This window comes from Miscanthus floridulus, chromosome 11, assembly GCF_019320115.1.
Source record: "Miscanthus floridulus cultivar M001 chromosome 11, ASM1932011v1, whole genome shotgun sequence".
Taxonomy (NCBI): domain Eukaryota; kingdom Viridiplantae; phylum Streptophyta; class Magnoliopsida; order Poales; family Poaceae; genus Miscanthus; species Miscanthus floridulus.
In genome coordinates, this window is record NC_089590.1 from 106,200 (window position 1) to 114,929 (window position 8,730).

Consider the following 8,730-nt stretch of genomic DNA (forward strand, 5'->3'; position numbering starts at 1 on the left):
AACAACTTCATCTTCACGTGCATCTTACTGGTTAGATCCTTGGACATACAGATCGATTTCAGCTTGAGCCATAGTTCTGCGACAGTTTTCTCCTGCAGCACTTCTTGCAAAATATTATTATGTAGATGAAGTTGAATCAGAGACAGAGCCTTACGATCCTTCCGCTTCTCTTCAGCGGTCCATGACTTCTGCCCTTTTCCTCCGAAACCGTCCAGTGCCTCATCAAGATCCGAAGATTGTGCCAGAATCGCCCGCATCTTGACTTGCCACAGTGCAAATCTTGTCTTGTAATCCAGCAGCGGTAGATCAAACTTCATCGATGCCATCGCGAAACCCTAAGATCAAACCAAGCTCTGGTACCACTTGTTATAAACGATAGGCAATATAAACGACGAAGAACAGTAGATCAAACATAGGAGACATGAGATTTTAACGTAAAAAACCCTCCCAAGGTGGAAGGGAAAAACCATGGGCACCAGCCAACAAATCTTCACTGTATCGGGTGAGGTTACAAACATCGGAGATTTACAACTTGGGATACCCTAACCTAGGGGCCTTCCCGTATACAAGTCTACGATGCCTATAAGAGAGGTGGTCCGTATATATAGGGAGAAAAAACCCCCACACCCTCATCTATTAGCAATATGAAACTAATAGATGGTGTAGTCTCTCTTAACGCTAATAGGCCACTTTGCTTCGGCCCAAATTTGGATCATAGCTCAACACAATCAACGGGCACACGCACAAATTAACCGAAGCTCTTCCAAGTCCCACTGTTCTAACGACCACCTCCCTTCCTGCCGGCCCGGCCGCCTTGAGTCTCCCAATAGACCAGCAACAGCAGCCAAGCAGCTGCAGCACCGAAGCCCTCTCCCATCGCCCTGCGCCCTGCCGTGCAATCGAGGAGAAAGATTTGCAGCGCACAAAGCAAGCAGCTGGATCCGGTGCCGTGGTAGAGTACTGCTACTGCATAACGGAGGGGACCAGGGGACCAGCTCGTCGTTCCCCCCTGCAGCAGCGACCAGCGAGGGGAGAAGAGGTTGGTAAAATACTTTTTGTAGGATTGCTGATTAGAGTTGTAAGCCCCTTTCTATTCTAGTGGGTTTTCTTAAATTATACAAATTGATGTGAGGCCTGACAGTAGTATAGACCATGAGATGAGGTTGGATTGCTGATTAGTACATCCACCAAATAAACGTTCGCCAGCAAATGTTCTCGGTATTGAGAACGAACTAGGTTTTGGAATTTTGTAGGATGAATAAACCTAAATAAATTCTAGACCTGAGGTGGTTATTAATTAGGAGGTTAGACACTCAACTTTCAGAGAACGTGTTATGATCTCTTTGGATTTCTCACTGCACTACCCGAATCCATTTTCCCCCTGACGATAGGGAACACTCCTTGCGGCTGACCACCAGAGATCTGAATGCCAAGATTGTGAAGGTTTCTCTATGAACCTGATGTAATGTTGTTCAAGATCTGAGTGCCAAGATTGTGAAGGGCTGGGCTGCAGTAGTGGCTCGCCACGGCGTTTGCTGCTGTGTACTGTCTGCCACCTCACATGAGTATGTGTGATTGAAGGTAAAGATGTAGACTGCCACTCTGCCTTATGTTCTTCCTATTCTTTTTGTATGGGAAATTTCTTAGGTAAATTGTGCTGTGTGTATTCCAGTTGGAAATTGAAATAATGGTCTGATGCATGATCGATCTCCCGCCCTCAATTAAGAAATCTTGGGCTAGTTGGCAAGTTCTTATTTTCTCGGTATTAGATTGGAATTTAGTACACTGTCAGGATAATAAAGAGCTTAAGTCTCTGCCATAATGCAGAAAAGTGCTAGCTAGATGTTATTTTCACTAGTGGCAGATTGGGCTGATGCTAAAGGTTTTAATTTTTGGATTTATAGTTGGTGATAAAATTTTCAGATTTATGGTCATAAGGGAGGAGAGATATTTATTGAACTTTTATTAGCTACTACTACTATCAGAAGAATAAGATAGCATCTTCTGGAAGATATGATCAATGTTCATTCCTAGCTAATACTTCACATGAGTGGTCTTCTTATGCCAGCCACACAGATATTAGTTTGTGAATGCATTTAGTTAGCACCAGCTCTGCTTCAACAGTTGAGTATGTAGCCATATACTTTGACAGCTCAGCCTTACTTCTTTTTATTCGTTGATACGGTGTATTGTGCTCCAGCTTTAGTTTGTAAATACATGGATTTCCATGAGTCTAGGTCGAGAGTGTCTACTCAATACTTGCAGACAGAACAGAACAATGGGTGATTACTACCTGCTTTCAGTTTTGGATACAAGCCATATGTTTCTTCTTTGAATCTTTGGTTTTGATGTGACATGAATTGTAAATCTCTAACAGGTAAAATTGGCTAAGGCACTTGCTTGATATGTGAAAAGATCTAACAATGCCTAGAGGGGGGGGGGGGGGGGGGGGGGGGGGGGGTGAATAGGTGTATATAAAAATTAACTGCAAATGCTAAGTTCAAATTTGTCAGTCAATGTCGGAAGTCCCGACAGTTTGGGTCGGAACTCCCGACGTCGTCAGAAGTTCTGGCACAAATGTCAGAAGTCCCGACGCCTACGTGAACTACAAAAGCAGTGTCAAATTTAACTTTGCAGATAAATAATCTTACAACCCCACTTCCTAGTGGTTTGGTGAAGATGTTGGGTCACTCCTTTGACGTCGAAATGCCTCCAAACCGTAGATCGAGTCCAAACCCTAAAATGAAGTTCGGGAGAGAGAGACAAACAAATACAAGTAATCTCTAGCAAACACAACAATAAGCACATGGGACACAAGGATTTATCCTGAGGTTCGGCAGCCCCACAAAGGAGCTCATACGTCCTCGTTGTTGAGGTGACCACAAAGGTCGGAGTCTCTTTCACCTTCTTTCCTCTCTCAAAGCAACTACAAAGGTCACTTGAGCTTTCCACTAAGAAATCAAGAGTAATACAAACTTTGCAAGGCTCTTCCACAAGATGGAAGCTCTTGGGCAACGCCTCGCCGGCTAGGGGCAAAGCCCCAAGAGTAATAGACGCAAAACCAACCGGCTTGACGAAGAAATCAAGTGCTCAAGCTTGCCAAAGTGATTCTCTCACTTAATCCACTCTCCTTTCAATCAAAACCCTAGGAGAATCGAAGATTGGAGCAAAGGGGAGAGGAGAGGGGTGCCTTTGTTGCTTGGGAGCTGTTAGGACAAAGGTTGGTGATCAGTGAATAAGTGGGTGACGGTTAGAAGTGAGGAGGGGGCTATTTATACTCATAGTAGAAATCTAACCGTTCAGATCTACGTCGGAAGTTCCGACATAGATCTCGGGACTTCCGACCTTAACAGAAAACACTGTTCACGCAGGGTCAAAAGTCCGCACGAGCAAGTCAATGTCGGAACTCCCAACAAACGTTGGGACTTCCGATGGGCGCAGTCAGCCGGCCAGCAAAACCCCAGGTGTCGGGACTCCCGACTTGGGTCGGGACTTCCGACTGTCGGGAGTTCTGACTCACGTCGGGACTTCAGATGGCCACGGTCACCGCGCAAGCTAAGTGACTGGGCGTCAGGATTTCCGGCATGAGTCGTGACTTCCGACGGTCGGAAGTTCCGGCTTATGTCGGGACTTCCGACACCAACAGTCACCGAAAAATATTCTACGTGCTCGTGGAGTGCTTGAGTGTCTCTCTTTTGATTTTATTTTTATGCTTGAGCACTCTATCTTTCTCAGACCAACTAAGTTTGCATCCCTCTTTATAGTGCGGCGGATCCTAAACTCAAAAACAAAATGTAAAACCCTTGGAGAGCACTTTGAGTTCCTCCACCTTTACAATTTCAACAATTGAGGGATACCATTTCATCTTTATCAACTCTTTGAATCTTTCATGGGACTAATAGCTACGACATATCTCATTAAGATCACATTAGTCCCTAATTTGGATGTCATCAATACACCAAAACCCATATAGGGGGCAAATGCACTTTCAATATGGGACTGTATGAGACAGCTTGACATACCACAAGACACAGGCAATTATCCCTTCATATTGAGCATCTCATTTGAGAATTAGTTGTCGTATCTAATGTGCAGTGAACTATGAATTTTTGGTTCTCCAACAACACTTGCTTGTCCATCTCTTACCCCTACTCTTTGATTGTGCATAATAAGATTAGTTCCATTGTCCTACATGCATTTTTTCCTGTTGCTTGTAGTTAACCTCTTTGTAGCTACATTCTGAAATTTTGATCTGGGCTGCAGTAGCAAGTTCCATGCATGAAAGCTGTCAGGTGCTAGCTAAAAACAACATTGAAGAACTATTTGGTTATATAAGATTTGAGAGGCTAGCATGTTGTTTAACTATATGCTGCTTTATCCACTTTAGCATTTAGTTACCATTTCCTTCCAGCCATTTGAGTTTCTGTTTCTAAAATAAATAAATAAGCTCCTTGAGTTTTTAGGCCAGTGAGCACACCACAAAAATGTCATCTTTGTTTGTTTTCCATGTATTCTTCTCTGATTATATTTTTTTCTGCATAGTCAATTTACTTGGAAGATGCATATCAAACTAGGTGAAGCAGAAGGACCATGAAGCCAAGATGCAGGAGCAGAATGAGCATGAAGATGAACATGCCTGCTTCAACAATGTCATCTCGGTCAGTTCCTAACTCTTTTACTATGCATAATGATGAGATTCAGTAACTTGCAGCTAAATCAAACTGCATGATTTAATTCAACACATACTTAATGATTGTGTTAAATTTTGTCTTTCAGCAAACATCAAAATTGAAGGCTGACTCAAATCCTGACAGTGTGGCTAATTGACTCTACATACTATGGCAGTCCTGAATACATATATGTTTGAATGTGATTAATAGGCTTCTTTTTGCGTGAAAAAACAAAAAAAAAATCTAACCTGAGATGTTGTGATTGTGTTTTCTATAATCAGGTTATTTGGATTTTGTGTGATGTTGATGTCATTCTGATGCCCACTGAAATTTTCCCAAATATAGGCTACAATAACTTGTTGTGCTGTTGTCAATGGTTTGTGTTTCTTTCTTCGCAATCTGTCTGCATTATGCTGTTGTATTATTGTCAGGGAACAATCCGTGACGGTTTCCACAGCCAGTCCCTGACGGGCCATCCCTGACAGTTACCGATGTGGAAGTTATCCATGACGGTATCATGTACTTTCCTTGATGGGTTTGTCCATCAGGAAAAGAACTGCCTGGGGTAGTGCTGCTTCCATTTGCTTTACATGTGTATCCTTTCTGTGTCTTTGATCTAGGACAATGAGTTAGTTGCATTTGATTTTCCTTTTCTTTTTTTTTATTAGCAAAGAGGAACTGCTGCTTTCGTCACCCCTGGTGCTTGCCTGTCAATTGCCAGCAGAGAATTGATTTATGCTATCTTGATTATTCAGTTTGTGTCTTAGGGGAAAAAAGTTGTTTATGAGCAACAGGAATTAAATTTGAATCGGGAATTTGCTTCTATTGCAGACACTGATGTGGGAGGTGTCAGCCATCTGCGTGAAGGTGTTATGGGGTAGAAGATCCTGAAATTGCAGTCCAGTAACTTTGTTGGTTCCCAAAAATTGCAGTTCAGTAATCGTGAAGGTGTCAGCCCCCACATTGTTTGCTTCTGTCTGCCACTTCACAAGCTAAGATTATGCGTGACTGAAGGTAAGATGTAGTCTGCCACTCTGTCTTATGCCTTATATTCTTTCTATTCTTTTCATATGGGAAATTTCTGAGGTAAATTGTGCTGTGTGTATGCCAGTTGGAAAGGGAAAGAATGGTCTGATGCATGATCGATATCCCACCCTCAATTAAGAAATCTTGGGATAGTTGGTAAGTTCTTATTTTTCTCGAATGCGCAGGAGGGCTGCACATCTTTGTATTATAGGGAGGAAAAACGATCAGCCCCTTACATGAACACCACCACCTCACTCCGGGCCGAGGCATGAGGGGTTGAATGAAACAAAATGGTTTGCACTGATAAAAAAACCCAGAAGGATGAGGCCTGACCAAAAACCCTCACAAACTAGATTTAACTAGCCCAAGCCGTGACCTAGACCAAGAGTCCGTAGGTAAGTTCTTATTTTCTCAGTATTAGATTGGAATTTAGTACTGTCAGAATTGTAAAGTGCTTCAGTCTCTGCCATAATGCAGAATAGTGCCAGCTCGATGTCATTTTCACTAGTGGCAGATGGGGCTGATGCCAAAGATTTTAATTTTTGGATTTATAGTAAAATTTTCAGACTTATGGGCATATGGGAGGAGAGATATTTATTAAACTTTTATTATCTACTACTACTATCAGAAGAATAAGACAGCATCTTCTGGAAGATATGATCAATGTTCATTCCTAGCTAAAACTTTACCTTGTGGTCTTCTTATGCCAGCCACACAGATATTAGTTTGTGAATGCATTTAGTTAGCACCAGCTCTGCTTCAACAACAACAACAACAACAACAACAACAACAACAACAACAAAGCCTTTAAGTCCCAAACAAATTGGGGTAGGCTAGAGTTGAAACCCAACAGAAGCAATCAAGGTTCAGGCACGTGAATAGCTGTCTTCCAAGCACTCCTATCTAAGGCTAAGTCTTTGGGTATATTCCATCCTTTCAAGTCTCATTTTATTGCCTCTACCCAAGTCTTCGGTCTTCCTCTGCCTCTCTTCACGTTACAATCCTGACTTAGGATTCCACTACGCACCGGTGCATCTGGAGGACTCCGTTGCATATGTCCAAACCATCTCAACCGGTGTTGGACAAGCTTTTCTTCAATTGGTGCTACCCCTAATCTCTCACGTATATCATCGTTCCGAACTCGATCCCTTCTTGTATGACCGCAAATCCAACGCAACATACGCATTTCCGCGACACTTAGCTGTTGAATATGTCGTCTTTTCGTAGGCCAACATTCTGCACCATACAACATAGCAGGTCTAATCGCCGTCCTATAAAACTTGCATTTTAGCTTCTGTGGTACCCTTTTGTCACATAGGACACCAGACGCTTGCCGCCACTTCATCCACCCTGCTTTGATTCTATGGCTAACATCTTCATCAATATCCCCGTCCCTCTGTAGCATTGATCCTAAATATTGAAAGGTATCCTTCCTAGGCACTACCTTCCAAACTAACATCTTCCTCCTCCCGAGTAGTAGTGCCGAAGTCACATCTCATATACTCAGTTTTAGTTCTACTAAGTCTAAAACCTTTGGACTCCAAAGTCTCCCGCCATAACTCCAGTTTCTGATTCACTCCTGTCCGGCTTTCATCAACTAGCACTACATCGTCCGCGAAAAGCATACACCAGCTCTGCTTCAACAGTTTTTTTTTGGAGCTCTGCTTTAACAGTTAAGTATGTATAGCTGTGTACGTTGACAGTACAACCAACGGGGAACGTTATCCCTAACGGTATCATGTACTTTCCCTGATGGGGTTCTCCGTCAGGAAAAAAACTGCCTGGGGGTAGTGCTGTTTCCATTTGCTTTACATGGGTATCCTTTCTGTGTCTTTGATCTAGGACAATGATTTATTTTTCATTTGATTTTCCTTTTCCTTTTTTTATTAGCAAAGAGGAACTGTTGCGTTCATCACCCCTGGTGCTTGCCTGTGAATTGCCAGCATGTACGCCACGTAACATAAATCCATGCATTAGGGTCCTTATTGATTAATTAAACCATGAGCTAGGATGGCACAGGAGGAAGATTATTTTGCATCAAACAGTGGTGAAACGCCGTGCATCACCCATGGGGGGCGAGTGATGAATCAGGTGATTCGGGACGGCTACGAAGGAAGAGCCGAGCCATCCAGGACTTGTGTGCAATCAAGCCTGAACCCATGGGTGAGGACTGATGAGAGTCCAACCAAAGGGATTAAGGTCTTCATTTTTTTACCCCGGGTTGAATGAGTACCTCAAGAAATGCTAAGGTAAGCATGAAACCTAAATGCATAGAGGTGGCGGAAAAAGTTATCAGGAAAATTTATTTTTCTCTTGCACAGAGAATTGATTTATGCTATCTCGATGATTGAATTTGTGTCGTAGGGAAAAAAATGTTGTCTATGAGCATCAGGAATTAAATTTGAATCGGGCATTTGCCTCTATTATTGCAGACACTGATTTGGGAGGTGTCAGCCATCTGCGTGAAGGTGTTATGGGGTAGAAGATCCTGAAATTGCAGTCCAGTAATTTTGTTGGTTCCCAAAAATTACCAGAGCTGTCGTTAGGTTCCTTTTTTGGTGAAGTATTTTGCTCCCTTGAGGGCAGCCTACCTTCTGTGACTTGTGTGGTACTAGATATGTGTGTGACCTGTAACTACTATAACTTTATGTTAGCTGCTAACTAGGATTTATGTAAGCAGCCTACCTTCCAGGAGATTAGCTGCTAACAAGGATTTATGTAAGCAGCCTACCTTCCAGGAGTGTTGAATCAATGTGTGAACTGGCTGCAAACCTGCTTGAGTGCTGGAATAATAATACGCATGAATGTGACATGTATATTTCTGAACATTTGTTGCAGATTTCTGTTAAGCACAATCCATGTGTGCATGTATCAATAATGGTGTGTATATTCGGTTGTATTTTGTGGGAACGAAGAAATGAGTCAGATTTCACGGAATATGAATAGTGTAGCAGTACACATTTCGGTTGTATTTTTTTGGCAAGGTGCATGCATTCCGGTTGTGCCGAAGTAGGAAGATAAGCAGTGCGGGAGG

At 42.7% G+C, this 8,730-nt stretch overlaps 1 long non-coding RNA gene across 6 annotated transcripts; it reads left to right on the forward strand.

The window, feature by feature from the left end:
• The first annotated feature begins 740 nt into the window (after positions 1-740).
• On the forward strand, positions 741-8,516 carry LOC136494061 (uncharacterized). Of its 6 annotated transcripts, none has more exons than XR_010768473.1 (5): positions 741-1,039; positions 1,392-1,581; positions 4,543-4,658; positions 4,777-5,046; positions 5,502-8,516. It is a non-coding gene; the product is annotated as an uncharacterized lncRNA (long non-coding RNA). The 6 variants fall into 6 exon arrangements; XR_010768474.1 differs by lacking the exon at positions 4,777-5,046 and having other exon boundaries at positions 5,502-7,945; positions 8,061-8,516; XR_010768471.1 differs by lacking the exon at positions 4,777-5,046 and having other exon boundaries at positions 5,502-7,945; positions 8,129-8,516.
• Positions 8,517-8,730: the final 214 nt, after the last annotated feature.